This window comes from Bufo bufo, unplaced genomic scaffold (assembly GCF_905171765.1).
Source record: "Bufo bufo unplaced genomic scaffold, aBufBuf1.1, whole genome shotgun sequence".
NCBI lineage: Eukaryota > Metazoa > Chordata > Amphibia > Anura > Bufonidae > Bufo > Bufo bufo.
Genome location: NW_024400319.1, coordinates 1 through 23,327, shown reverse-complemented (window position 1 = coordinate 23,327; position 23,327 = coordinate 1). Strand labels below are relative to the sequence as shown.

At 42.0% G+C, this 23,327-nt stretch overlaps 88 pseudogenes; all 88 read right to left on the bottom strand.

The window, feature by feature from the left end:
- Nucleotides 1–37: 37 nt before the first annotated feature.
- LOC120983952 lies at nt 38–156 on the bottom strand (annotated as a pseudogene).
- Nucleotides 157–213: 57 nt separating this feature from the next.
- LOC120983951 lies at nt 214–332 on the bottom strand (annotated as a pseudogene).
- Nucleotides 333–389: 57 nt separating this feature from the next.
- LOC120983949 lies at nt 390–508 on the bottom strand (annotated as a pseudogene).
- A 57-nt stretch (nt 509–565) lies between these two features.
- Nucleotides 566–684, bottom strand: LOC120983948 (annotated as a pseudogene).
- A 57-nt stretch (nt 685–741) lies between these two features.
- Nucleotides 742–860, bottom strand: LOC120983947 (annotated as a pseudogene).
- Nucleotides 861–917: 57 nt separating this feature from the next.
- Nucleotides 918–1,036, bottom strand: LOC120983946 (annotated as a pseudogene).
- A 57-nt stretch (nt 1,037–1,093) lies between these two features.
- On the bottom strand, nt 1,094–1,212 carry LOC120983945 (annotated as a pseudogene).
- A 57-nt stretch (nt 1,213–1,269) lies between these two features.
- LOC120983944 lies at nt 1,270–1,388 on the bottom strand (annotated as a pseudogene).
- Nucleotides 1,389–1,445: 57 nt separating this feature from the next.
- On the bottom strand, nt 1,446–1,564 carry LOC120983943 (annotated as a pseudogene).
- A 56-nt stretch (nt 1,565–1,620) lies between these two features.
- On the bottom strand, nt 1,621–1,739 carry LOC120983942 (annotated as a pseudogene).
- A 56-nt stretch (nt 1,740–1,795) lies between these two features.
- On the bottom strand, nt 1,796–1,914 carry LOC120983941 (annotated as a pseudogene).
- A 57-nt stretch (nt 1,915–1,971) lies between these two features.
- LOC120983940 lies at nt 1,972–2,090 on the bottom strand (annotated as a pseudogene).
- Nucleotides 2,091–2,147: 57 nt separating this feature from the next.
- On the bottom strand, nt 2,148–2,266 carry LOC120983938 (annotated as a pseudogene).
- A 57-nt stretch (nt 2,267–2,323) lies between these two features.
- Nucleotides 2,324–2,442, bottom strand: LOC120983937 (annotated as a pseudogene).
- Nucleotides 2,443–2,499: 57 nt separating this feature from the next.
- On the bottom strand, nt 2,500–2,618 carry LOC120983936 (annotated as a pseudogene).
- A 57-nt stretch (nt 2,619–2,675) lies between these two features.
- Nucleotides 2,676–2,794, bottom strand: LOC120983935 (annotated as a pseudogene).
- Nucleotides 2,795–2,851: 57 nt separating this feature from the next.
- On the bottom strand, nt 2,852–2,970 carry LOC120983934 (annotated as a pseudogene).
- Nucleotides 2,971–3,027: 57 nt separating this feature from the next.
- On the bottom strand, nt 3,028–3,146 carry LOC120984100 (annotated as a pseudogene).
- A 57-nt stretch (nt 3,147–3,203) lies between these two features.
- Nucleotides 3,204–3,322, bottom strand: LOC120984099 (annotated as a pseudogene).
- A 57-nt stretch (nt 3,323–3,379) lies between these two features.
- Nucleotides 3,380–3,498, bottom strand: LOC120984098 (annotated as a pseudogene).
- A 56-nt stretch (nt 3,499–3,554) lies between these two features.
- LOC120984097 lies at nt 3,555–3,673 on the bottom strand (annotated as a pseudogene).
- A 57-nt stretch (nt 3,674–3,730) lies between these two features.
- LOC120984096 lies at nt 3,731–3,849 on the bottom strand (annotated as a pseudogene).
- A 57-nt stretch (nt 3,850–3,906) lies between these two features.
- LOC120984094 lies at nt 3,907–4,025 on the bottom strand (annotated as a pseudogene).
- A 57-nt stretch (nt 4,026–4,082) lies between these two features.
- On the bottom strand, nt 4,083–4,201 carry LOC120984093 (annotated as a pseudogene).
- A 57-nt stretch (nt 4,202–4,258) lies between these two features.
- Nucleotides 4,259–4,377, bottom strand: LOC120984092 (annotated as a pseudogene).
- Nucleotides 4,378–4,434: 57 nt separating this feature from the next.
- On the bottom strand, nt 4,435–4,553 carry LOC120984091 (annotated as a pseudogene).
- Nucleotides 4,554–4,610: 57 nt separating this feature from the next.
- Nucleotides 4,611–4,729, bottom strand: LOC120984090 (annotated as a pseudogene).
- A 57-nt stretch (nt 4,730–4,786) lies between these two features.
- On the bottom strand, nt 4,787–4,905 carry LOC120984089 (annotated as a pseudogene).
- A 57-nt stretch (nt 4,906–4,962) lies between these two features.
- Nucleotides 4,963–5,080, bottom strand: LOC120984052 (annotated as a pseudogene).
- A 57-nt stretch (nt 5,081–5,137) lies between these two features.
- LOC120984088 lies at nt 5,138–5,256 on the bottom strand (annotated as a pseudogene).
- Nucleotides 5,257–5,313: 57 nt separating this feature from the next.
- Nucleotides 5,314–5,432, bottom strand: LOC120984087 (annotated as a pseudogene).
- Nucleotides 5,433–5,489: 57 nt separating this feature from the next.
- LOC120984086 lies at nt 5,490–5,608 on the bottom strand (annotated as a pseudogene).
- A 57-nt stretch (nt 5,609–5,665) lies between these two features.
- On the bottom strand, nt 5,666–5,784 carry LOC120984085 (annotated as a pseudogene).
- A 57-nt stretch (nt 5,785–5,841) lies between these two features.
- LOC120984056 lies at nt 5,842–5,960 on the bottom strand (annotated as a pseudogene).
- Nucleotides 5,961–6,017: 57 nt separating this feature from the next.
- Nucleotides 6,018–6,136, bottom strand: LOC120984083 (annotated as a pseudogene).
- Nucleotides 6,137–6,193: 57 nt separating this feature from the next.
- LOC120984082 lies at nt 6,194–6,312 on the bottom strand (annotated as a pseudogene).
- Nucleotides 6,313–6,369: 57 nt separating this feature from the next.
- On the bottom strand, nt 6,370–6,488 carry LOC120984081 (annotated as a pseudogene).
- A 57-nt stretch (nt 6,489–6,545) lies between these two features.
- On the bottom strand, nt 6,546–6,664 carry LOC120984080 (annotated as a pseudogene).
- Nucleotides 6,665–6,721: 57 nt separating this feature from the next.
- Nucleotides 6,722–6,840, bottom strand: LOC120984079 (annotated as a pseudogene).
- A 56-nt stretch (nt 6,841–6,896) lies between these two features.
- LOC120984078 lies at nt 6,897–7,015 on the bottom strand (annotated as a pseudogene).
- A 57-nt stretch (nt 7,016–7,072) lies between these two features.
- On the bottom strand, nt 7,073–7,191 carry LOC120984077 (annotated as a pseudogene).
- A 57-nt stretch (nt 7,192–7,248) lies between these two features.
- Nucleotides 7,249–7,367, bottom strand: LOC120984076 (annotated as a pseudogene).
- A 57-nt stretch (nt 7,368–7,424) lies between these two features.
- LOC120984074 lies at nt 7,425–7,543 on the bottom strand (annotated as a pseudogene).
- Nucleotides 7,544–7,600: 57 nt separating this feature from the next.
- On the bottom strand, nt 7,601–7,719 carry LOC120984073 (annotated as a pseudogene).
- A 57-nt stretch (nt 7,720–7,776) lies between these two features.
- On the bottom strand, nt 7,777–7,895 carry LOC120984071 (annotated as a pseudogene).
- A 57-nt stretch (nt 7,896–7,952) lies between these two features.
- Nucleotides 7,953–8,071, bottom strand: LOC120984070 (annotated as a pseudogene).
- Nucleotides 8,072–8,128: 57 nt separating this feature from the next.
- Nucleotides 8,129–8,247, bottom strand: LOC120984068 (annotated as a pseudogene).
- Nucleotides 8,248–8,304: 57 nt separating this feature from the next.
- LOC120984067 lies at nt 8,305–8,423 on the bottom strand (annotated as a pseudogene).
- Nucleotides 8,424–8,479: 56 nt separating this feature from the next.
- On the bottom strand, nt 8,480–8,598 carry LOC120984066 (annotated as a pseudogene).
- A 57-nt stretch (nt 8,599–8,655) lies between these two features.
- On the bottom strand, nt 8,656–8,774 carry LOC120984065 (annotated as a pseudogene).
- Nucleotides 8,775–8,831: 57 nt separating this feature from the next.
- On the bottom strand, nt 8,832–8,950 carry LOC120984049 (annotated as a pseudogene).
- Nucleotides 8,951–8,995: 45 nt separating this feature from the next.
- Nucleotides 8,996–9,114, bottom strand: LOC120984064 (annotated as a pseudogene).
- A 57-nt stretch (nt 9,115–9,171) lies between these two features.
- On the bottom strand, nt 9,172–9,290 carry LOC120984063 (annotated as a pseudogene).
- Nucleotides 9,291–9,346: 56 nt separating this feature from the next.
- LOC120984061 lies at nt 9,347–9,465 on the bottom strand (annotated as a pseudogene).
- A 57-nt stretch (nt 9,466–9,522) lies between these two features.
- LOC120984050 lies at nt 9,523–9,641 on the bottom strand (annotated as a pseudogene).
- A 57-nt stretch (nt 9,642–9,698) lies between these two features.
- Nucleotides 9,699–9,817, bottom strand: LOC120984038 (annotated as a pseudogene).
- A 57-nt stretch (nt 9,818–9,874) lies between these two features.
- Nucleotides 9,875–9,992, bottom strand: LOC120984051 (annotated as a pseudogene).
- A 57-nt stretch (nt 9,993–10,049) lies between these two features.
- Nucleotides 10,050–10,168, bottom strand: LOC120984046 (annotated as a pseudogene).
- Nucleotides 10,169–10,225: 57 nt separating this feature from the next.
- LOC120984027 lies at nt 10,226–10,344 on the bottom strand (annotated as a pseudogene).
- A 57-nt stretch (nt 10,345–10,401) lies between these two features.
- LOC120984016 lies at nt 10,402–10,520 on the bottom strand (annotated as a pseudogene).
- A 57-nt stretch (nt 10,521–10,577) lies between these two features.
- On the bottom strand, nt 10,578–10,695 carry LOC120984047 (annotated as a pseudogene).
- Nucleotides 10,696–10,752: 57 nt separating this feature from the next.
- Nucleotides 10,753–10,871, bottom strand: LOC120984005 (annotated as a pseudogene).
- A 57-nt stretch (nt 10,872–10,928) lies between these two features.
- LOC120983994 lies at nt 10,929–11,047 on the bottom strand (annotated as a pseudogene).
- A 57-nt stretch (nt 11,048–11,104) lies between these two features.
- On the bottom strand, nt 11,105–11,223 carry LOC120984048 (annotated as a pseudogene).
- A 56-nt stretch (nt 11,224–11,279) lies between these two features.
- LOC120983983 lies at nt 11,280–11,398 on the bottom strand (annotated as a pseudogene).
- Nucleotides 11,399–11,455: 57 nt separating this feature from the next.
- Nucleotides 11,456–11,574, bottom strand: LOC120984039 (annotated as a pseudogene).
- Nucleotides 11,575–11,630: 56 nt separating this feature from the next.
- Nucleotides 11,631–11,749, bottom strand: LOC120984055 (annotated as a pseudogene).
- A 56-nt stretch (nt 11,750–11,805) lies between these two features.
- On the bottom strand, nt 11,806–11,924 carry LOC120984043 (annotated as a pseudogene).
- Nucleotides 11,925–12,318: 394 nt separating this feature from the next.
- On the bottom strand, nt 12,319–12,437 carry LOC120984057 (annotated as a pseudogene).
- Nucleotides 12,438–12,494: 57 nt separating this feature from the next.
- Nucleotides 12,495–12,613, bottom strand: LOC120983933 (annotated as a pseudogene).
- A 57-nt stretch (nt 12,614–12,670) lies between these two features.
- On the bottom strand, nt 12,671–12,789 carry LOC120984054 (annotated as a pseudogene).
- A 57-nt stretch (nt 12,790–12,846) lies between these two features.
- LOC120984042 lies at nt 12,847–12,965 on the bottom strand (annotated as a pseudogene).
- Nucleotides 12,966–13,022: 57 nt separating this feature from the next.
- On the bottom strand, nt 13,023–13,141 carry LOC120984045 (annotated as a pseudogene).
- Nucleotides 13,142–13,198: 57 nt separating this feature from the next.
- Nucleotides 13,199–13,316, bottom strand: LOC120984059 (annotated as a pseudogene).
- Nucleotides 13,317–13,548: 232 nt separating this feature from the next.
- Nucleotides 13,549–13,667, bottom strand: LOC120983972 (annotated as a pseudogene).
- A 57-nt stretch (nt 13,668–13,724) lies between these two features.
- On the bottom strand, nt 13,725–13,843 carry LOC120984037 (annotated as a pseudogene).
- Nucleotides 13,844–14,064: 221 nt separating this feature from the next.
- LOC120984060 lies at nt 14,065–14,183 on the bottom strand (annotated as a pseudogene).
- A 55-nt stretch (nt 14,184–14,238) lies between these two features.
- On the bottom strand, nt 14,239–14,357 carry LOC120984058 (annotated as a pseudogene).
- A 6,406-nt stretch (nt 14,358–20,763) lies between these two features.
- On the bottom strand, nt 20,764–20,882 carry LOC120984053 (annotated as a pseudogene).
- A 57-nt stretch (nt 20,883–20,939) lies between these two features.
- On the bottom strand, nt 20,940–21,058 carry LOC120983961 (annotated as a pseudogene).
- A 57-nt stretch (nt 21,059–21,115) lies between these two features.
- On the bottom strand, nt 21,116–21,234 carry LOC120983950 (annotated as a pseudogene).
- A 232-nt stretch (nt 21,235–21,466) lies between these two features.
- LOC120984062 lies at nt 21,467–21,584 on the bottom strand (annotated as a pseudogene).
- Nucleotides 21,585–21,994: 410 nt separating this feature from the next.
- LOC120983939 lies at nt 21,995–22,113 on the bottom strand (annotated as a pseudogene).
- A 56-nt stretch (nt 22,114–22,169) lies between these two features.
- On the bottom strand, nt 22,170–22,288 carry LOC120984041 (annotated as a pseudogene).
- A 57-nt stretch (nt 22,289–22,345) lies between these two features.
- On the bottom strand, nt 22,346–22,464 carry LOC120984044 (annotated as a pseudogene).
- Nucleotides 22,465–22,521: 57 nt separating this feature from the next.
- On the bottom strand, nt 22,522–22,640 carry LOC120984095 (annotated as a pseudogene).
- Nucleotides 22,641–23,032: 392 nt separating this feature from the next.
- On the bottom strand, nt 23,033–23,151 carry LOC120984084 (annotated as a pseudogene).
- Nucleotides 23,152–23,208: 57 nt separating this feature from the next.
- Nucleotides 23,209–23,327, bottom strand: LOC120984072 (annotated as a pseudogene).

Genomic DNA, 23,327 nt, shown 5'->3' with positions numbered 1-23,327 from the left:
TTGTGCTTTTTTTATGATAAATAAAAGTAATAAAAAAAGTCAACGGAACAAGGGATTCCCAACCAGTCTCCCAAGCTGGTACTTGCCAAGCCTTAAGCTGCTTATCTTCTGCGATCTGACGAGTGCAGGTACATTCAGCTTAGAATAACCGTTGACAAACACCCTACTGCAATCCATTGTGCTTTTTTTATGATAAATAAAAGTAAGAAAAAAAGTCAACGGAACAAGGGATTCCCAACCAGTCTCCCAAGCTGGTACTTGCCAAGCCTTAAGCTGCTTATCTTCTGCGATCTGACGAGTGCAGGTACATTCAGCTTAGAATAACCGTTGACAAACACCCTACTGCAATCCATTGTGCTTTTTTTATGATAAATAAAAGTAATAAAAAAAGTCAACGGAACAAGGGATTCCCAACCAGTCTCCCAAGCTGGTACTTGCCAAGCCTTAAGCTGCTTATCTTCTGCGATCTGACGAGTGCAGGTACATTCAGCTTAGAATAACCGTTGACAAACACCCTACTGCAATCCATTGTGCTTTTTTTATGATAAATAAAAGTAATAAAAAAAGTCAACGGAACAAGGGATTCCCAACCAGTCTCCCAAGCTGGTACTTGCCAAGCCTTAAGCTGCTTATCTTCTGCGATCTGACGAGTGCAGGTACATTCAGCTTAGAATAACCGTTGACAAGCACCCTACTGCAATCCATTGTGCTTTTTTTATGATAAATAAAAGTAATAAAAAAAGTCAACGGAACAAGGGATTCCCAACCAGTCTCCCAAGCTGGTACTTGCCAAGCCTTAAGCTGCTTATCTTCTGCGATCTGACGAGTGCAGGTACATTCAGCTTAGAATAACCGTTGACAAGCACCCTACTGCAATCCATTGTGCTTTTTTTATGATAAATAAAAGTAAGAAAAAAAGTCAACGGAACAAGGGATTCCCAACCAGTCTCCCAAGCTGGTACTTGCCAAGCCTTAAGCTGCTTATCTTCTGCGATCTGACGAGTGCAGGTACATTCAGCTTAGAATAACCGTTGACAAACACCCTACTGCAATCCATTGTGCTTTTTTTATGATAAATAAAAGTAATAAAAAAAGTCAACGGAACAAGGGATTCCCAACCAGTCTCCCAAGCTGGTACTTGCCAAGCCTTAAGCTGCTTATCTTCTGCGATCTGACGAGTGCAGGTACATTCAGCTTAGAATAACCGTTGACAAGCACCCTACTGCAATCCATTGTGCTTTTTTTATGATAAATAAAAGTAATAAAAAAAGTCAACGGAACAAGGGATTCCCAACCAGTCTCCCAAGCTGGTACTTGCCAAGCCTTAAGCTGCTTATCTTCTGCGATCTGACGAGTGCAGGTACATTCAGCTTAGAATAACCGTTGACAAACACCCTACTGCAATCCATTGTGCTTTTTTTATGATAAATAAAAGTAATAAAAAAAGTCAACGGAACAAGGGATTCCCAACCAGTCTCCCAAGCTGGTACTTGCCAAGCCTTAAGCTGCTTATCTTCTGCGATCTGACGAGTGCAGGTACATTCAGCTTAGAATAACCGTTGACAAACACCCTACTGCAATCCATTGTGCTTTTTTATGATAAATAAAAGTAAGAAAAAAAGTCAACGGAACAAGGGATTCCCAACCAGTCTCCCAAGCTGGTACTTGCCAAGCCTTAAGCTGCTTATCTTCTGCGATCTGACGAGTGCAGGTACATTCAGCTTAGAATAACCGTTGACAAGCACCCTACTGCAATCCATTGTGCTTTTTTATGATAAATAAAAGTAAGAAAAAAAGTCAACGGAACAAGGGATTCCCAACCAGTCTCCCAAGCTGGTACTTGCCAAGCCTTAAGCTGCTTATCTTCTGCGATCTGACGAGTGCAGGTACATTCAGCTTAGAATAACCGTTGACAAACACCCTACTGCAATCCATTGTGCTTTTTTTATGATAAATAAAAGTAATAAAAAAAGTCAACGGAACAAGGGATTCCCAACCAGTCTCCCAAGCTGGTACTTGCCAAGCCTTAAGCTGCTTATCTTCTGCGATCTGACGAGTGCAGGTACATTCAGCTTAGAATAACCGTTGACAAGCACCCTACTGCAATCCATTGTGCTTTTTTTATGATAAATAAAAGTAAGAAAAAAAGTCAACGGAACAAGGGATTCCCAACCAGTCTCCCAAGCTGGTACTTGCCAAGCCTTAAGCTGCTTATCTTCTGCGATCTGACGAGTGCAGGTACATTCAGCTTAGAATAACCGTTGACAAGCACCCTACTGCAATCCATTGTGCTTTTTTTATGATAAATAAAAGTAATAAAAAAAGTCAACGGAACAAGGGATTCCCAACCAGTCTCCCAAGCTGGTACTTGCCAAGCCTTAAGCTGCTTATCTTCTGCGATCTGACGAGTGCAGGTACATTCAGCTTAGAATAACCGTTGACAAACACCCTACTGCAATCCATTGTGCTTTTTTTATGATAAATAAAAGTAATAAAAAAAGTCAACGGAACAAGGGATTCCCAACCAGTCTCCCAAGCTGGTACTTGCCAAGCCTTAAGCTGCTTATCTTCTGCGATCTGACGAGTGCAGGTACATTCAGCTTAGAATAACCGTTGACAAACACCCTACTGCAATCCATTGTGCTTTTTTTATGATAAATAAAAGTAATAAAAAAAGTCAACGGAACAAGGGATTCCCAACCAGTCTCCCAAGCTGGTACTTGCCAAGCCTTAAGCTGCTTATCTTCTGCGATCTGACGAGTGCAGGTACATTCAGCTTAGAATAACCGTTGACAAGCACCCTACTGCAATCCATTGTGCTTTTTTTATGATAAATAAAAGTAATAAAAAAAGTCAACGGAACAAGGGATTCCCAACCAGTCTCCCAAGCTGGTACTTGCCAAGCCTTAAGCTGCTTATCTTCTGCGATCTGACGAGTGCAGGTACATTCAGCTTAGAATAACCGTTGACAAACACCCTACTGCAATCCATTGTGCTTTTTTTATGATAAATAAAAGTAAGAAAAAAAGTCAACGGAACAAGGGATTCCCAACCAGTCTCCCAAGCTGGTACTTGCCAAGCCTTAAGCTGCTTATCTTCTGCGATCTGACGAGTGCAGGTACATTCAGCTTAGAATAACCGTTGACAAGCACCCTACTGCAATCCATTGTGCTTTTTTTATGATAAATAAAAGTAATAAAAAAAGTCAACGGAACAAGGGATTCCCAACCAGTCTCCCAAGCTGGTACTTGCCAAGCCTTAAGCTGCTTATCTTCTGCGATCTGACGAGTGCAGGTACATTCAGCTTAGAATAACCGTTGACAAACACCCTACTGCAATCCATTGTGCTTTTTTTATGATAAATAAAAGTAAGAAAAAAAGTCAACGGAACAAGGGATTCCCAACCAGTCTCCCAAGCTGGTACTTGCCAAGCCTTAAGCTGCTTATCTTCTGCGATCTGACGAGTGCAGGTACATTCAGCTTAGAATAACCGTTGACAAGCACCCTACTGCAATCCATTGTGCTTTTTTATGATAAATAAAAGTAATAAAAAAAGTCAACGGAACAAGGGATTCCCAACCAGTCTCCCAAGCTGGTACTTGCCAAGCCTTAAGCTGCTTATCTTCTGCGATCTGACGAGTGCAGGTACATTCAGCTTAGAATAACCGTTGACAAACACCCTACTGCAATCCATTGTGCTTTTTTTATGATAAATAAAAGTAATAAAAAAAGTCAACGGAACAAGGGATTCCCAACCAGTCTCCCAAGCTGGTACTTGCCAAGCCTTAAGCTGCTTATCTTCTGCGATCTGACGAGTGCAGGTACATTCAGCTTAGAATAACCGTTGACAAGCACCCTACTGCAATCCATTGTGCTTTTTTTATGATAAATAAAAGTAATAAAAAAAGTCAACGGAACAAGGGATTCCCAACCAGTCTCCCAAGCTGGTACTTGCCAAGCCTTAAGCTGCTTATCTTCTGCGATCTGACGAGTGCAGGTACATTCAGCTTAGAATAACCGTTGACAAACACCCTACTGCAATCCATTGTGCTTTTTTTATGATAAATAAAAGTAATAAAAAAAGTCAACGGAACAAGGGATTCCCAACCAGTCTCCCAAGCTGGTACTTGCCAAGCCTTAAGCTGCTTATCTTCTGCGATCTGACGAGTGCAGGTACATTCAGCTTAGAATAACCGTTGACAAACACCCTACTGCAATCCATTGTGCTTTTTTTATGATAAATAAAAGTAAGAAAAAAAGTCAACGGAACAAGGGATTCCCAACCAGTCTCCCAAGCTGGTACTTGCCAAGCCTTAAGCTGCTTATCTTCTGCGATCTGACGAGTGCAGGTACATTCAGCTTAGAATAACCGTTGACAAGCACCCTACTGCAATCCATTGTGCTTTTTTTATGATAAATAAAAGTAATAAAAAAAGTCAACGGAACAAGGGATTCCCAACCAGTCTCCCAAGCTGGTACTTGCCAAGCCTTAAGCTGCTTATCTTCTGCGATCTGACGAGTGCAGGTACATTCAGCTTAGAATAACCGTTGACAAACACCCTACTGCAATCCATTGTGCTTTTTTTATGATAAATAAAAGTAATAAAAAAAGTCAACGGAACAAGGGATTCCCAACCAGTCTCCCAAGCTGGTACTTGCCAAGCCTTAAGCTGCTTATCTTCTGCGATCTGACGAGTGCAGGTACATTCAGCTTAGAATAACCGTTGACAAGCACCCTACTGCAATCCATTGTGCTTTTTTTATGATAAATAAAAGTAATAAAAAAAGTCAACGGAACAAGGGATTCCCAACCAGTCTCCCAAGCTGGTACTTGCCAAGCCTTAAGCTGCTTATCTTCTGCGATCTGACGAGTGCAGGTACATTCAGCTTAGAATAACCGTTGACAAGCACCCTACTGCAATCCATTGTGCTTTTTTTATGATAAATAAAAGTAAGAAAAAAAGTCAACGGAACAAGGGATTCCCAACCAGTCTCCAAGCTGGTACTTGCCAAGCCTTAAGCTGCTTATCTTCTGCGATCTGACGAGTGCAGGTACATTCAGCTTAGAATAACCGTTGACAAGCACCCTACTGCAATCCATTGTGCTTTTTTTATGATAAATAAAAGTAATAAAAAAAGTCAACGGAACAAGGGATTCCCAACCAGTCTCCCAAGCTGGTACTTGCCAAGCCTTAAGCTGCTTATCTTCTGCGATCTGACGAGTGCAGGTACATTCAGCTTAGAATAACCGTTGACAAGCACCCTACTGCAATCCATTGTGCTTTTTTTATGATAAATAAAAGTAAGAAAAAAAGTCAACGGAACAAGGGATTCCCAACCAGTCTCCCAAGCTGGTACTTGCCAAGCCTTAAGCTGCTTATCTTCTGCGATCTGACGAGTGCAGGTACATTCAGCTTAGAATAACCGTTGACAAACACCCTACTGCAATCCATTGTGCTTTTTTTATGATAAATAAAAGTAATAAAAAAAGTCAACGGAACAAGGGATTCCCAACCAGTCTCCCAAGCTGGTACTTGCCAAGCCTTAAGCTGCTTATCTTCTGCGATCTGACGAGTGCAGGTACATTCAGCTTAGAATAACCGTTGACAAACACCCTACTGCAATCCATTGTGCTTTTTTTATGATAAATAAAAGTAATAAAAAAAGTCAACGGAACAAGGGATTCCCAACCAGTCTCCCAAGCTGGTACTTGCCAAGCCTTAAGCTGCTTATCTTCTGCGATCTGACGAGTGCAGGTACATTCAGCTTAGAATAACCGTTGACAAGCACCCTACTGCAATCCATTGTGCTTTTTTTATGATAAATAAAAGTAATAAAAAAAGTCAACGGAACAAGGGATTCCCAACCAGTCTCCCAAGCTGGTACTTGCCAAGCCTTAAGCTGCTTATCTTCTGCGATCTGACGAGTGCAGGTACATTCAGCTTAGAATAACAGTTGACAAGCACCCTACTGCAATCCATTGTGCTTTTTTTATGATAAATAAAAGTAAGAAAAAAAGTCAACGGAACAAGGGATTCCCAACCAGTCTCCCAAGCTGGTACTTGCCAAGCCTTAAGCTGCTTATCTTCTGCGATCTGACGAGTGCAGGTACATTCAGCTTAGAATAACCGTTGACAAGCACCCTACTGCAATCCATTGTGCTTTTTTTATGATAAATAAAAGTAAGAAAAAAAGTCAACGGAACAAGGGATTCCCAACCAGTCTCCCAAGCTGGTACTTGCCAAGCCTTAAGCTGCTTATCTTCTGCGATCTGACGAGTGCAGGTACATTCAGCTTAGAATAACCGTTGACAAACACCCTACTGCAATCCATTGTGCTTTTTTTATGATAAATAAAAGTAAGAAAAAAAGTCAACGGAACAAGGGATTCCCAACCAGTCTCCCAAGCTGGTACTTGCCAAGCCTTAAGCTGCTTATCTTCTGCGATCTGACGAGTGCAGGTACATTCAGCTTAGAATAACCGTTGACAAGCACCCTACTGCAATCCATTGTGCTTTTTTTATGATAAATAAAAGTAATAAAAAAAGTCAACGGAACAAGGGATTCCCAACCAGTCTCCCAAGCTGGTACTTGCCAAGCCTTAAGCTGCTTATCTTCTGCGATCTGACGAGTGCAGGTACATTCAGCTTAGAATAACCGTTGACAAGCACCCTACTGCAATCCATTGTGCTTTTTTTATGATAAATAAAAGTAATAAAAAAAGTCAACGGAACAAGGGATTCCCAACCAGTCTCCCAAGCTGGTACTTGCCAAGCCTTAAGCTGCTTATCTTCTGCGATCTGACGAGTGCAGGTACATTCAGCTTAGAATAACCGTTGACAAGCACCCTACTGCAATCCATTGTGCTTTTTTATGATAAATAAAAGTAAGAAAAAAAGTCAACGGAACAAGGGATTCCCAACCAGTCTCCCAAGCTGGTACTTGCCAAGCCTTAAGCTGCTTATCTTCTGCGATCTGACGAGTGCAGGTACATTCAGCTTAGAATAACCGTTGACAAGCACCCTACTGCAATCCATTGTGCTTTTTTTATGATAAATAAAAGTAATAAAAAAAGTCAACGGAACAAGGGATTCCCAACCAGTCTCCCAAGCTGGTACTTGCCAAGCCTTAAGCTGCTTATCTTCTGCGATCTGACGAGTGCAGGTACATTCAGCTTAGAATAACCGTTGACAAGCACCCTACTGCAATCCATTGTGCTTTTTTTATGATAAATAAAAGTAAGAAAAAAAGTCAACGGAACAAGGGATTCCCAACCAGTCTCCCAAGCTGGTACTTGCCAAGCCTTAAGCTGCTTATCTTCTGCGATCTGACGAGTGCAGGTACATTCAGCTTAGAATAACCGTTGACAAACACCCTACTGCAATCCATTGTGCTTTTTTTATGATAAATAAAAGTAAGAAAAAAAGTCAACGGAACAAGGGATTCCCAACCAGTCTCCCAAGCTGGTACTTGCCAAGCCTTAAGCTGCTTATCTTCTGCGATCTGACGAGTGCAGGTACATTCAGCTTAGAATAACCGTTGACAAGCACCCTACTGCAATCCATTGTGCTTTTTTTATGATAAATAAAAGTAATAAAAAAAGTCAACGGAACAAGGGATTCCCAACCAGTCTCCCAAGCTGGTACTTGCCAAGCCTTAAGCTGCTTATCTTCTGCGATCTGACGAGTGCAGGTACATTCAGCTTAGAATAACCGTTGACAAGCACCCTACTGCAATCCATTGTGCTTTTTTTATGATAAATAAAAGTAAGAAAAAAAGTCAACGGAACAAGGGATTCCCAACCAGTCTCCCAAGCTGGTACTTGCCAAGCCTTAAGCTGCTTATCTTCTGCGATCTGACGAGTGCAGGTACATTCAGCTTAGAATAACCGTTGACAAACACCCTACTGCAATCCATTGTGCTTTTTTTATGATAAATAAAAGTAAGAAAAAAAGTCAACGGAACAAGGGATTCCCAACCAGTCTCCCAAGCTGGTACTTGCCAAGCCTTAAGCTGCTTATCTTCTGCGATCTGACGAGTGCAGGTACATTCAGCTTAGAATAACCGTTGACAAGCACCCTACTGCAATCCATTGTGCTTTTTTTATGATAAATAAAAGTAATAAAAAAAGTCAACGGAACAAGGGATTCCCAACCAGTCTCCCAAGCTGGTACTTGCCAAGCCTTAAGCTGCTTATCTTCTGCGATCTGACGAGTGCAGGTACATTCAGCTTAGAATAACCGTTGACAAACACCCTACTGCAATCCATTGTGCTTTTTTTATGATAAATAAAAGTAAGAAAAAAAGTCAACGGAACAAGGGATTCCCAACCAGTCTCCCAAGCTGGTACTTGCCAAGCCTTAAGCTGCTTATCTTCTGCGATCTGACGAGTGCAGGTACATTCAGCTTAGAATAACCGTTGACAAGCACCCTACTGCAATCCATTGTGCTTTTTTATGATAAATAAAAGTAAGAAAAAAAGTCAACGGAACAAGGGATTCCCAACCAGTCTCCCAAGCTGGTACTTGCCAAGCCTTAAGCTGCTTATCTTCTGCGATCTGACGAGTGCAGGTACATTCAGCTTAGAATAACCGTTGACAAACACCCTACTGCAATCCATTGTGCTTTTTTTATGATAAATAAAAGTAATAAAAAAAGTCAACGGAACAAGGGATTCCCAACCAGTCTCCCAAGCTGGTACTTGCCAAGCCTTAAGCTGCTTATCTTCTGCGATCTGACGAGTGCAGGTACATTCAGCTTAGAATAACCGTTGACAAGCACCCTACTGCAATCCATTGTGCTTTTTTTATGATAAATAAAAGTAATAAAAAAAGTCCACGGAACAAGGGATTCCCAACCAGTCTCCCAAGCTGGTACTTGCCAAGCCTTAAGCTGCTTATCTTCTGCGATCTGACGAGTGCAGGTACATTCAGCTTAGAATAACCATTGACAAACACCGTACTGCAATCCATTGTGCTTTTTTTATGATAAATAAAAGTCAACGGAACAAGGGATTCCCAACCAGTCTCCCAAGCTGGTACTTGCCAAGCCTTAAGCTGCTTATCTTCTGCGATCTGACGAGTGCAGGTACATTCAGCTTAGAATAACCGTTGACAAGCACCCTACTGCAATCCATTGTGCTTTTTTTATGATAAATAAAAGTAAGAAAAAAAGTCAACGGAACAAGGGATTCCCAACCAGTCTCCCAAGCTGGTACTTGCCAAGCCTTAAGCTGCTTATCTTCTGCGATCTGACGAGTGCAGGTACATTCAGCTTAGAATAACCGTTGACAAGCACCCTACTGCAATCCATTGTGCTTTTTTATGATAAATAAAAGTAATAAAAAAAGTCAACGGAACAAGGGATTCCCAACCAGTCTCCCAAGCTGGTACTTGCCAAGCCTTAAGCTGCTTATCTTCTGCGATCTGACGAGTGCAGGTACATTCAGCTTAGAATAACCGTTGACAAACACCCTACTGCAATCCATTGTGCTTTTTTTATGATAAATAAAAGTAATAAAAAAAGTCAACGGAACAAGGGATTCCCAACCAGTCTCCCAAGCTGGTACTTGCCAAGCCTTAAGCTGCTTATCTTCTGCGATCTGACGAGTGCAGGTACATTCAGCTTAGAATAACCGTTGACAAGCACCCTACTGCAATCCATTGTGCTTTTTTTATGATAAATAAAAGTAATAAAAAAAGTCAACGGAACAAGGGATTCCCAACCAGTCTCCCAAGCTGGTACTTGCCAAGCCTTAAGCTGCTTATCTTCTGCGATCTGACGAGTGCAGGTACATTCAGCTTAGAATAACCGTTGACAAGCACCCTACTGCAATCCATTGTGCTTTTTTTATGATAAATAAAAGTAAGAAAAAAAGTCAACGGAACAAGGGATTCCCAACCAGTCTCCAAGCTGGTACTTGCCAAGCCTTAAGCTGCTTATCTTCTGCGATCTGACGAGTGCAGGTACATTCAGCTTAGAATAACCGTTGACAAACACCCTACTGCAATCCATTGTGCTTTTTTTATGATAAATAAAAGTAAGAAAAAAAGTCAATGGAACAAGGGATTCCCAACCAGTCTCCCAAGCTGGTACTTGCCAAGCCTTAAGCTGCTTATCTTCTGCGATCTGACGAGTGCAGGTACATTCAGCTTAGAATAACCGTTGACAAGCACCCTACTGCAATCCATTGTGCTTTTTTTATGATAAATAAAAGTAATAAAAAAAGTCAACGGAACAAGGGATTCCCAACCAGTCTCCCAAGCTGGTACTTGCCAAGCCTTAAGCTGCTTATCTTCTGCGATCTGACGAGTGCAGGTACATTCAGCTTAGAATAACCGTTGACAAGCACCCTACTGCAATCCATTGTGCTTTTTTTATGATAAATAAAAGTAAGAAAAAAAGTCAACGGAACAAGGGATTCCCAACCAGTCTCCCAAGCTGGTACTTGCCAAGCCTTAAGCTGCTTATCTTCTGCGATCTGACGAGTGCAGGTACATTCAGCTTAGAATAACCGTTGACAAACACCCTACTGCAATCCATTGTGCTTTTTTTATGATAAATAAAAGTAAGAAAAAAAGTCAACGGAACAAGGGATTCCCAACAGTCTCCCAAGCTGGTACTTGCCAAGCCTTAAGCTGCTTATCTTCTGCGATCTGACGAGTGCAGGTACATTCAGCTTAGAATAACCGTTGACAAACACCCTACTGCAATCCATTGTGCTTTTTTTATGATAAATAAAAGTAATAAAAAAAGTCAACGGAACAAGGGATTCCCAACCAGTCTCCCAAGCTGGTACTTGCCAAGCCTTAAGCTGCTTATCTTCTGCGATCTGACGAGTGCAGGTACATTCAGCTTAGAATAACCGTTGACAAGCACCCTACTGCAATCCATTGTGCTTTTTTTATGATAAATAAAAGTAATAAAAAAAGTCAACGGAACAAGGGATTCCCAACCAGTCTCCCAAGCTGGTACTTGCCAAGCCTTAAGCTGCTTATCTTCTGCGATCTGACGAGTGCAGGTACATTCAGCTTAGAATAACCGTTGACAAACACCCTACTGCAATCCATTGTGCTTTTTTTATGATAAATAAAAGTAAGAAAAAAAGTCAACGTAACAAGGGATTCCCAACCAGTCTCCCAAGCTGGTACTTGCCAAGCCTTAAGCTGCTTATCTTCTGCGATCTGACGAGTGCAGGTACATTCAGCTTAGAATAACCGTTGACAAGCACCCTACTGCAATCCATTGTGCTTTTTTATGATAAATAAAAGTAAGAAAAAAAGTCAACGGAACAAGGGATTCCCAACCAGTCTCCCAAGCTGGTACTTGCCAAGCCTTAAGCTGCTTATCTTCTGCGATCTGACGAGTGCAGGTACATTCAGCTTAGAATAACCGTTGACAAGCACCCTACTGCAATCCATTGTGCTTTTTTTATGATAAATAAAAGTAAGAAAAAAAGTCAACGGAACAAGGGATTCCCAACCAGTCTCCCAAGCTGGTACTTGCCAAGCCTTAAGCTGCTTATCTTCTGCGATCTGACGAGTGCAGGTACATTCAGCTTAGAATAACCATTGACAAACACCCTACTGCAATCCATTGTGCTTTTTTTATGATAAATAAAAGTAATAAAAAAGTCAACGGAACAAGGGATTCCCAACCAGTCTCCCAAGCTGGTACTTGCCAAGCCTTAAGCTGCTTATCTTCTGCGATCTGACGAGTGCAGGTACATTCAGCTTAGAATAACAGTTGACAAGCACCCTACTGCAATCCATTGTGCTTTTTTATGATAAATAAAAGTAAGAAAAAAAGTCAACGGAACAAGGGATTCCCAACCAGTCTCCCAAGCTTGTACTTGCCAAGCCTTAAGCTGCTTATCTTCTGCGATCTGACGAGTGCAGGTACATTCAGCTTAGAATAACCGTTGACAAACACCCTACTGCAATCCATTGTGCTTTTTTTATGATAAATAAAAGTAAGAAAAAAAGTCAATGGAACAAGGGATTCCCAACCAGACTCCCAAGCTGGTACTTGCCAAGCCTTAAGCTGTTTATTTTCTGCAATCTGACGAGTGCAGGTACATTCAGCTTTGAAAAACCATTGACAAGCACCCTACTGCAATCCATTGTGCTTTTTTTATGATAAATAAAAGTAATAAAAAAAGTCAACGGAACAAGGGATTCCCAACCAGTCTCCCAAGCCTTAAGCTGCTTATCTTCTGCGATCTGACGAGTGCAGGTACATTCAGCTTAGAATAACCGTTGACAAGCACCCTACTGCAATCCATTGTGCTTTTTTTATGATAAATAAAAGTAAGAAAAAAAGTTAACGGAACAAAGGATTCCCAACCAGTCTCCCAAGCTGGTACTTGCCAAGCCTTAAGCTGCTTATCTTCTGCGATCTGACGAGTGCAGGTACATTCAGCTTAGAATAACCGTTGACAAACACCCTACTGCAATCCATTGTGCTTTTTTTATGATAAATAAAAGTAATAAAAAAAGTCAACGGAACAAGGGATTCCCAACCAGTCTCCCAAGCTGGTACTTGCCAAGCCTTAAGCTGCTTATCTTCTGCGATCTGATGAGTGCAGGTACATTCAGCTTAGAATAACCGTTGACAAGCACCCTACTGCAATCCATTGTGCTTTTTTTATGATAAATAAAAGTAATAAAAAAAGTCAACGGAACAAGGGATTCCCAACCAGTCTCCCAAGCTGGTACTTGCCAAGCCTTAAGCTGCTTATCTTCTGCGATCTGACGAGTGCAGGTACATTCAGCTTAGAATAACAGTTGACAAGCACCCTACTGCAATCCATTGTGCTTTTTTTATGATAAATAAAAATAAGAAAAAAAGTCAACGGAACAAGGGATTCCCAACCAGTCTCCCAAGCTTGTACTTGCCAAGCCTTAAGCTGCTTATCTTCTGCGATCTGACGAGTGCAGGTACATTCAGCTTAGAATAACCGTTGACAAACACCCTACTGCAATCCATTGTGCTTTTTTTATGATAAATAAAAGTAAGAAAAAAAGTCAATGGAACAAGGGATTCCCAACCAGTCTCCCAAGCTGGTACTTGCCAAGCCTTAAGCTGCTTATTTTCTGCGATCTGACGAGTGCAGGTACATTCAGCTTAGAATAACCGTTGACAAGCACCCTACTGCAATCCATTGTGCTTTTTTTATGATAAATAAAAGTAATAAAAAAAGTCAACGGAACAAGGGATTCCCAACCAGTCTCCCAAGCTGGTACTTGCCAAGCCTTAAGCTGCTTATCTTCTGCGATCTGACGAGTGCAGGTACATTCAGCTTAGAATACCATTGACAAACACCCTACTGCAATCCATTGTGCTTTTTTTATGATAAATAAAAGTAAGAAAAAAAGTCAATGGAACAAGGGATTCCCAACCAGACTCCCAAGCTGGTACTTGCCAAGCCTTAAGCTGTTTATCTTCTGCAATCTGACGAGTGCAGGTACATTCAGCTTAGAATAACCGTTGACAAGCACCCTACTGCAATCCATTGTGCTTTTTTATGATAAATAAAAGTAATAAAAAAAGTCAACGGAACAAGGGATTCCCAACCAGTCTCCCAAGCTGGTACTTGCCAAGCCTTAAGCTGCTTATCTTCTGCGATCTGACGAGTGCAGGTACATTCAGCTTAGAATAACCGTTGACAAACACCCTACTGCAATCTATTGTGCTTTTTTTATGATAAATAAAAGTAATAAAAAAAGTCAACGGAACAAGGGACTCCCAACCAGTCTCCCAAGCTGGTACTTGCCAAGCCTTAAGCTGCTTATCTTCTGCGATCTGATGAGTGCAGGTACATTCAGCTTAGAATAACCGTTGACAAGCACCCTACTGCAATCCATTGTGCTTTTTTTATGATAAATAAAAGTAATAAAAAAAGTCCACGGAACAAGGGATTCCCGACCAGTCTCCCAAGCTGGTACTTGCCAAGCCTTAAGCTGCTTATCATCTGCGATCTGACGAGTGCAGGTACATTCAGCTTAGAATAACCATTGACAAACACCGTACTGCAATCCATTGTGCTTTTTTTATGATAAATAAAAGTCAACGGAACAAGGGATTCCCAACAAGTCTCCCAAGCTGGTACTTGCCAAGCCTTAAGCTGCTTATCTTCTGCGATCTGACGAGTGCAGGTACATTCAGCTTAAAATAACAGTTGACAAGCACCCTACTGCAATCCATTGTGCTTTTTTATGATAAAAAAAATAAGAAAAAAAGTCAACGGAACAAGGGATTCCCAACCAGTCTCCCAAGCTTGTACTTGCCAAGCCTTAAGCTGCTTATCTTCTGCAATCTGACGAGTGCAGGTACATTCAGCTTAGAATAACCGTTGACAAACACCCTACTGCAATCCATTGTGCTTTTTTTATGATAAATAAAAGTAAGAAAAAAAGTCAATGGAACAAGGGATTCCCAACCAGACTCCCAAGCTGGTACTTGCCAAGCCTTAAGCTGTTTATTTTCTGCAATCTGACGAGTGCAGGTACATTCAGCTTAGAATAACCGTTGACAAGCACCCTACTGCAATCCATTGTGCTTTTTTTATGAAAAATAAAAGTAATAAAAAAAGACAACGGAACAAGGGATTCCCAACCAGTCTCCCAAGCTGGTACTTGCCAAGCCTTAAGCTGCTTATCTTCGGCGATCTGACAAGTGCAGGTACATTCAGCTTAGAGTAACCATTGACAAATACCCTAAAGCAATCCATTGTGCTTTTTTTATGATAAATAAAAGTAAGAAAAAAAGTCAACGGAACAAGGGATTCCCAACCAGTCTCCCAAGCTGGTACTTGCCCAGCCTTTAGCTGCTTATCTTCTGCAATCTGACAAGTGCAGGTACATTCAGCTTAGAATAACCATTGACGGGGCGGAGCTTGCGCCGGATGAAGATGGTCGCATAGCTCTCTGCTCTGTAAGGAGAATCGTCCCTAACGCCAGCTAAAACTAGCTTATTGTGGCAAGAATGGTGAAAATCGGGAATGCCAGACACGGTGATCCTCCTGCTACCTCCAAAAATCAAATTCCTGGGGGAGACATGGAGAAATTCCTCAAGAAAGCGGCCGCCACGATAGCTGCCAGAGAGCCCAAGATGGCGCCGACACCGCAATCTAAAGCTCCGAAACGTGCATCTGCCCAATCGGAGGAAGAAAGCGGATCAGAGGATATCCATCCTACTACTGAGTTGCCGATCACAAGGAAATACCTCGACCGAGCTCTCAATAGAGTAATGGAACCGATCCTGGCAGAACTGTCAGCCTGCAGGCACGAGGTGAGGCATATTGGGGAGCGTGTGGAGACCCTTGAATCGCACCAAACAGCCATCTTAACCCACCAGTCTGCAGTAACAGATTCCTTTCGCCGCTGCGCAATGTATTTGAATGACCTCCATGCTTCCCTAGAAGATCAGGAAAACAGGGGGCGCCGAAATAACCTGAGATTTAGAGGAGTGCCAGAATCGGTCCCCCCCAGCGATATTTCGGCTACTATTATTGAAATATGTGGATCGTTACTGGGCCCTGACTACCCACACGAAGTGGTCATAGAACGGGCTCACAGAGCCTTGAGACCAAAGCCTAAGCCGACCGAACCGTCCAGGGACATTATATGCAAATTTCTCAATTTTCAAGTGAAAACCGCCATTCTAGAGGCGGCTCGTAACCGCAATGACATAGAATATGAAGATGCTAGGATTGATATATACCAGGACTTAGCTCCTTCAACTTTGAAGAAACGCAGGGCCCTCAAGCCCCTGACAGACTGGCTCCGTTCTAACAAAGTGCTGTACCGTTGGTCTTATCCGTTTGGCCTAGCTTTCACATATGCGGGCAAGAGGGTTAACATCTCATCCTTCACGGATCTCACAGCTGTCTACGAGCTACTGAATATACCTGCACTGCCGATTGAAAACTGGGAACTTTTTCAAGATTTAAATGTCTTACCTGATGTCCCCAGGGTGGCTCCCTTTGAAGTGCCACGTACACCGAAGTCCTCACGTTCCAAGAAAAGGGGCATGCAGCTTACACCGAGGAGCCTTTCTCAAGAACAGTAGATTGTAATAAGTGATCTATCCATGCATGCTTTATGTGATGCTGTTTTTTAGAAATCATAATCTCCCACTTTTCTGATTTAAGATCTTAGAGCCATTGTGATTTCATACATCTAACACTACTGGCCTTAAGGGCCTTCCATCCTTTTCTTGCCCTATTAATACCTCCTCATGGGCGTTATACGATCTCCCAACCGGTCTACAGACCAATTACCCCCCTCCCGATCAGGACATATTTAAAAATGTCTACTCTCTACTATGTTGTTTGTTTAACTTGTTGTATTCTGTTCCCTCCCCTAATCCCTAACCCAAGGTATTTGTTTCTTCCACTGAAAAGGAATACTCTCCTATCTACTTCATCTTCCAAGACGTATGAAGCAGCGGATCACCACCAATCCGCTATATTCTCGCCGGGAAGGTCACACCAGCAGCAAGGTACTACCACACACACCACACCCAATGGCTGATCTGACAGTAGCCTCTTACAATGTTAAAGGTTTTTATTCCCCTTCAAAACTGAGTCAAATCTTTACCATTCTAAGAAAAGCCGGGGCTGGGGTGATTTTCCTACAAGAGACACACTTCCGCTTCAACCACTACCCTGACATGCGATTTTCATACTATTCCAATTGGTATCACTGTGGGGGTAGTTCCTCGGCCTCTAGTGGAGTCAGTATTGGTTTGCAAAGGAAAATCCCCTTTAAATTTGTTAGCCAAATCCTCGACCCAGATGGGAGATTTATGCTACTAAAAGGCACTATAGGGCCTCAAACTTACACCCTTATTAATTTATATGTCCCTAACTCTAAACAGGCCCAGTGGTTTGCCGACATATTCCCAGTCATAGAATCATTTAAGGAGGGTATAGTAATAGCAGGGGGCGACTTTAACGTAGCACTTTTCCCACAGCTGGATACCTCTTCTCACAAATCCTCCCACTCAAATAAAGCTTTAAAAACCATTAGAAATACCCTATGGGATTTACACCTGATTGATGTCTGGCGATCACATCACCCTAATGATTCAGACTTCACATTCTACTCCCCAACACATGGTACCTATCACAGAATAGACTACCTTTTTATCTCTAAAGAGCACTTACACTTGTGTAGAGAGACGTCTATTGGCTCCATACACGTTTCAGATCACTCCCCTATATTTCTCTCTGTCTCAGCCCCTAACGAAACGCCCTCGTGCTTCAACTGGCGCCTAAATGAATCCCTCCTGGGCTTCCAGGACTCAGTAGATTTAATTTCCAAACACATCACTGAGTATTTTTCACTAAACAAAAACCCCGAATTAGCAGTGAACACACTTTGGGATGCTCACAAACCAGTAATTAGGGGACAATTCATCAATATTGGCACCCACCAAAAAAGAATAAGGGAAAGAGAAATTGATGAAACACTAAAAAACATCCAGAGATTAGAGTCGCAGCACAAAAATAATCCCTCTGACCCTGAATTCCAAGAATTATCGAAGTATAGGGCCAAACTAAGATCCCTCCTATCCTCTAGAGCGGCCAAATATTACATGAGTTTCCAGCACAAATTTTTCGCACATGGCGATAAAGCCACAAAATTTGTCATGAATAGAGTTAAAGGGAGGAGATCAGCAAATCATGTCCACCAGCTTTCCTCGCAGGATGGCTCTCCTATCTTCTCAGTTAACCAGATTGCTGCCCATTTTCGTTCATTTTACAATGATTTATATAACCTTCCCTCAGCCACAGACCCAAATACTCGTGCCTCCGTTACATCTTCTTTCCTGAAAGCTGCTAAACTTCCTAACATCTCTCCAGAGCAGAAATCCAGTCTGGAATCCCCTTTTTCCTTATCTGAACTTAAAAAAGCAATGCACCAAATGCCGACAGGAAAGAGTCCAGGCCCGGACGGTTTGCCATTAGCTTACTATAAAAAATTCCATGAACTCCTTCTCCCCCATCTTTTGGAAGTATGTAACCAGACTTTCCAGGGAATTCCCCTCTCAAGAGATATGACTGCGGCCCACATTACTCTTATTCCAAAGGAAGGGAAAGATGCTAAGTTATGTTCAAATTATAGGCCCATTTCCCTCCTAAACATAGACCTCAAGCTCCTGGCCAAGATGTTAGCCAATAGGTTAGCCATTCTTCTTCCTCAACTTGTTCATGGGGACCAGGTCGGTTTTATCCGCAACAGGGAAGGCAAGGATAACACCACCAGAGTGATAAACACTCTTTGCCATGCCAAACAAATTTCCTCCCCTATGCTTTTACTTAGCACGGATGCTGAGAAAGCATTCGATAGGGTTAATTGGTTATACTTAAAGCAAACAATGCTGGGCTTTGGTTTGCCTGATTCCTTTGTTCAATCTACTTTCTCGATGTATGAACATGCAACAGCTTCAGTATTAGTTAATGGTAACCTATCCTCCCCTTTTCCCATTAGAAATGGGACCCGTCAAGGCTGCCCCCTTTCACCCCTCTTATTTATTTTGGCCCTTGAGCCACTCTTGGCAACCATAAGATTGGACCGGGAGGTAGTAGGTCTATGTTTGGGAGGCAGGGAACAAAAAATAGCTGCCTTCGCAGATGATGTTCTTATGATGACAATTAACCCGAAGGTATCCTTGCCCCGGATTCAGACTCACCTTGAGAAGTATAGTGTCTTGTCAGATTTCAAAATTAATGCCAGCAAGTCACTAGTCCTCTGCTTAGGCATCTCTCAGACAACCAAAAGTCAACTGATGAGAGAGTCTCCATTTAACTGGTCCTCCCATAATATCACATATTTGGGGGTTAAGATTAGTCCTGAAGTATCTGAACTTTTCTCTCTTAACTACACCCCCTTAAAAAACTCGCTTTTTGAAGCTATTGATAACTTGGCCCGCTCTAACCCAACTCTGTCCTGGTTTGGTCGCAAAAACCTCCTTTCCTCCTTAATACTTCCCCGTCTCACATACCTACAGCAAGTACTCCCCATAACTGTACCAAAACACTATTATGATTCGATTATGCAAAAGTTCAGATCCTTCATCTGGTGCGGAAAGAAAGCGAGACTTTCATCTGCTCTCCTCACTAAGCCGAGACATGCTGGGGGAATTGGCCTGCCAAACCCTGAGCTATACGGGAAAGCCATTCTCCTTTCACGAGCAATAGCTTGGCTACGTTCTCCCCCTTCCTCCGCAGTGGTTCAGATAGAACTAGATATTTTGAACGGACCAGCTAGATCACTTCTCCTGGGTCATAGACTGGTTCTCCCTGGCCTAGTGCCTCACTACCCAATAGTTAAAGCTACTCTGGAAGCTTGGAAGTGGTTATCCTCTTCACACTGCTCCATCCCATACCCTTCCCCCACCTTATCTGTGTCTGATGTTATAAATACAGCCCCCTCTACCCTCAGGAAATCAACTTCAGCAGGACTTATTTCCGCCTCAACTCCTATAACCTCCTTGGTTCTCCCTATAGGAAGATGGATGGACTTAAATGAAACTAATGCCTTGCTCAACCCCCACCCGAGAGATTTCCTCTCTATTGCTTACCTCAGAGCCTACTTAAAACAACATATTAAAATAGGGGATCTGTCTCGTCCTTTGGTTTGGTTGGAAGCTTTGATTTCAATACACCCAACACCCAGAAAACTCATTTCACTGATATACAGTAAATTGCGGCTGCCTCCAATGATAGCTAAACCATCCTTTGTGAAACATTGGGAAACTGATTTGAACATTACAATTCCATTTGAAGATCTACCTAAACTACTTCAGTCCCCTCATGGTGCCTCCCGCTGCGTTAGACTCCAGGAAAATGGATATAAAATCCTTACCAGATGGTACAATACGCCTGACAAAACAGCAAGATTTTCAGTGTCTGCTTCGGACGTTTGCTGGAGGTGCCATGGGGAGAGAGGAACCTTTCTCCACATTTGGTGGGCTTGCCCTCTTATACATAAGTGGTGGTGTGAGATCTTCTCAGTTGCCAACCGAATCTGCGGCACTTCGATCCAACCTTCCCCCCAGCTAGCTCTACTGTCCCTCTCACAAGAAAAGGAGAAAGCTAAGCCACCCTTGGTATTCTCACAGATGCTACTGGCGGCTCGTCTCCTACTCCCTAAATTTTGGCTGCAATCTGAAGTCCCTTCCCAAGAACAATGGACCCAAAAAATAGATCAGATCTATAGGTTTGAGGAACTATCGTCATGGGAATCCCGTACACACCTGATGTTCCTAAAGAGATGGTCCCTGTGGTCTCAACACAGATCCCTAACAACTTAGCATATCCCACAGTTGTCTAAATGGTTTAAGACATACATACCACACTCTCCCAATGCAATTAGCGTCTTGTTCAGGAGACTCTTATATTCCACATGGAAGATCTAAGACCCTTTGTGCCAGGTCATGTCGTCCTCTTCTTAGATCTCAGTTTGGCAAACACAATATTCATCATAAATCCTTTTCAAATTGCAGATGACTGTACTGTGAGCTAACTCATGCATGTTGTAATTTTTACAATGAAAGTGTACAATCTCTGTATCATATCTTATTTGACATGGCCTGCAAGCCTATACCTTGGTAACCTGTTACCCTCTGTTACCCTCTGTTATATATTGAAATTTACAATAAAAATATAAATAAAAAAAAAAAAAGAATAACCATTGACAAGCACCCTACTGCAATCCATTGTGCTTTTTTTATGATAAATAAAAGTAAGAAAAAAAGTCAACGGAACAAGGGATTCCCAACCAGTCTCTCAAGCTGGTACTTGCCAAGCCTTAAGCTGCTTACCTTCTGCGATCTGACGAGTGCAGGTACATTCAGCTTAGAATAACCGTTGACAAACACCCTACTGCAATCCATTGTGCTTTTTTTATGATAAATAAAAGTAATAAAAAAAGTCAACGGAACAAGGGATTCCCAACCAGTCTCCCAAGCTGGTACTTGCCAAGCCTTAAGCTGCTTATCTTCTGCGATCTGACGAGTGCAGGTACATTCAGCTTAGAATAACCGTTGACAAACACCCTACTGCAATCCATTGTGCTTTTTTTATGATAAATAAAAGTAATAAAAAAAGTCAACGGAACAAGGGATTCCCAACCAGTCTCCCAAGCTGGTACTTGCCAAGCCTTAAGCTGCTTATCTTCTGCGATCTGACGAGTGCAGGTACATTCAGCTTAGAATAACCGTTGACAAACACCCTACTGCAATCCATTGTGCTTTTTTTATGATAAATAAAAGTAATAAAAAAAGTCAACGGAACAAGGGATTCCAACCAGTCTCCCAAGCTGGTACTTGCCAAGCTTTAAGCTGCTTATCTTCTGCGATCTGACGAGTGCAGGTACATTCAGCTTAGAATAACCGTTGACAAACACCCTACTGCAATCCATTGTGCTTTTTTTATGATAAATAAAAGTAATAAAAAAAGTCAACGGAACAAGGGATTCCCAACAGTCTGCCAAGCTGGTACTTGCCAAGCCTTAAGCTGCTTATCTTCTGCGATCTGACGAGTGCAGGTACATTCAGCTTAGAATAACCGTTGACAAACACCCTACTGCAATCCATTGCACTTTTTTTATGATAAATAAAAGTAAGAAAAAAAGTCAACGGAACAAGGTATTCCCAACCAGTCTCTCAAGCTGGTACTTGCCAAGCCTTAAGCTGATTATCATCTGCGATCTGACGAGTGCAGGGACATTTAGTTTAGAATAAGCGTTGACAAGCACCCTACTGCAATCCATTGTGCTTTTTTTATGATAAATAAAAGTAAGAAAAAAAAGGCAACGGAACAAGGGATTCCCAACCAGTCTCACAAGCTGGTACTTGCCAAGCCTTAAGCTGCTTATCTTCTGCGATCTGACGAGTGCAGGTACATTCAGCTTAGAATAACCGTTGACAAACACCCTACTGCAATTCATTGTGCTTTTTTTATGATAAATAAAAGTAATAAAAAAAGTCAACGGAACAAGGGATTCCCAACCAGTCTCCCAAGCTGGTACTTGCCAAGCCTTAAGCTGCTTATCTTCTGCGATCTGACGAGTGCAGGTACATTCAGCTTAGAATAACCGTTGACAAACACCCTATTGCAATCCATTGTGCTTTTTTATGATAAATAAAAGTAAGAAAAAAAGTCAACGGAACAAGGGATTCCCAACCAGTCTCCCAAGCTGGTACTTGCCAAGCCTTAAGCTGCTTATCTTCTGCGATCTGACGAGTGCAGGTACATTCAGCTTAAAATAACCGTTGACAAGCACCCTACTGCAATCCATTGTGCTTTTTTTATGATAAATAAAAGTAATAAAAAAAGTCAACGGAACAAGGGATTCCCAACCAGTCTCCCAAGCTGGTACTTTCCAAGCCTTAAGCTGCTTATCTTCTGCGATCTGACGAGTGCAGGTACATTCAGCTTAGAATAACCGTTGACAAGCACCCTACTGCAATCCATTGTGCTTTTTTTATGATAAATAAAAGTAAGAAAAAAAGTCAACGGAACAAGGGATTCCCAACCAGTCTCCCAAGCTGGTACTTGCCAAGCCTTAAGCTGCTTATCTTCTGCGATCTGACGAGTGCAGGTACATTCAGCTTAGAATAACCGTTGACAAACACCCTACTGCAATCCATTGTGCTTTTTTTATGATAAATAAAAGTAAGAAAAAAAGTCAACGGAACAAGGGATTCCCAACAGTCTGCCAAGCCTTAAGCTGCTTATCTTCTGCGATCTGACGAGTGCAGGTACATTCAGCTTAGAATAACCGTTGACAAACACCCTACTGCAATCCATTGTGCTTTTTTTATGATAAATAAAAGTAATAAAAAAAGTCAACGAACAAGGGATTCCCAACCAGTCTCTCAAGCTGGTACTTGCCAAGCCTTAAGCTGCTTATCTTCTGCGATCTGACGAGTGCAGGTACATTCAGCTTAGAATAACCGTTGACAAGCACCCTACTGCAATCCATTGTGCTTTTTTTATGATAAATAAAAGTAATAAAAAAAGTCAACGGAACAAGGGATTCCCAACCAGTCTCCCAAGCTGGTACTTGCCAAGCCTTAAGCTGCTTATCTTCTGCGATCTGACGAGTGCAGGTACATTCAGCTTAGAATAACCGTTGACAAGCACCCTACTGCAATCCATTGTGCTTTTTTTATGATAAATAAAAGTAATAAAAAAAGTCAACGGAACAAGGGATTCCCAACCAGTCTCCCAAGCTGGTACTTGCCAAGCCTTAAGCTGCTTATCTTCTGCGATCTGACGAGTGCAGGTACATTCAGCTTAGAATAACCGTTGAC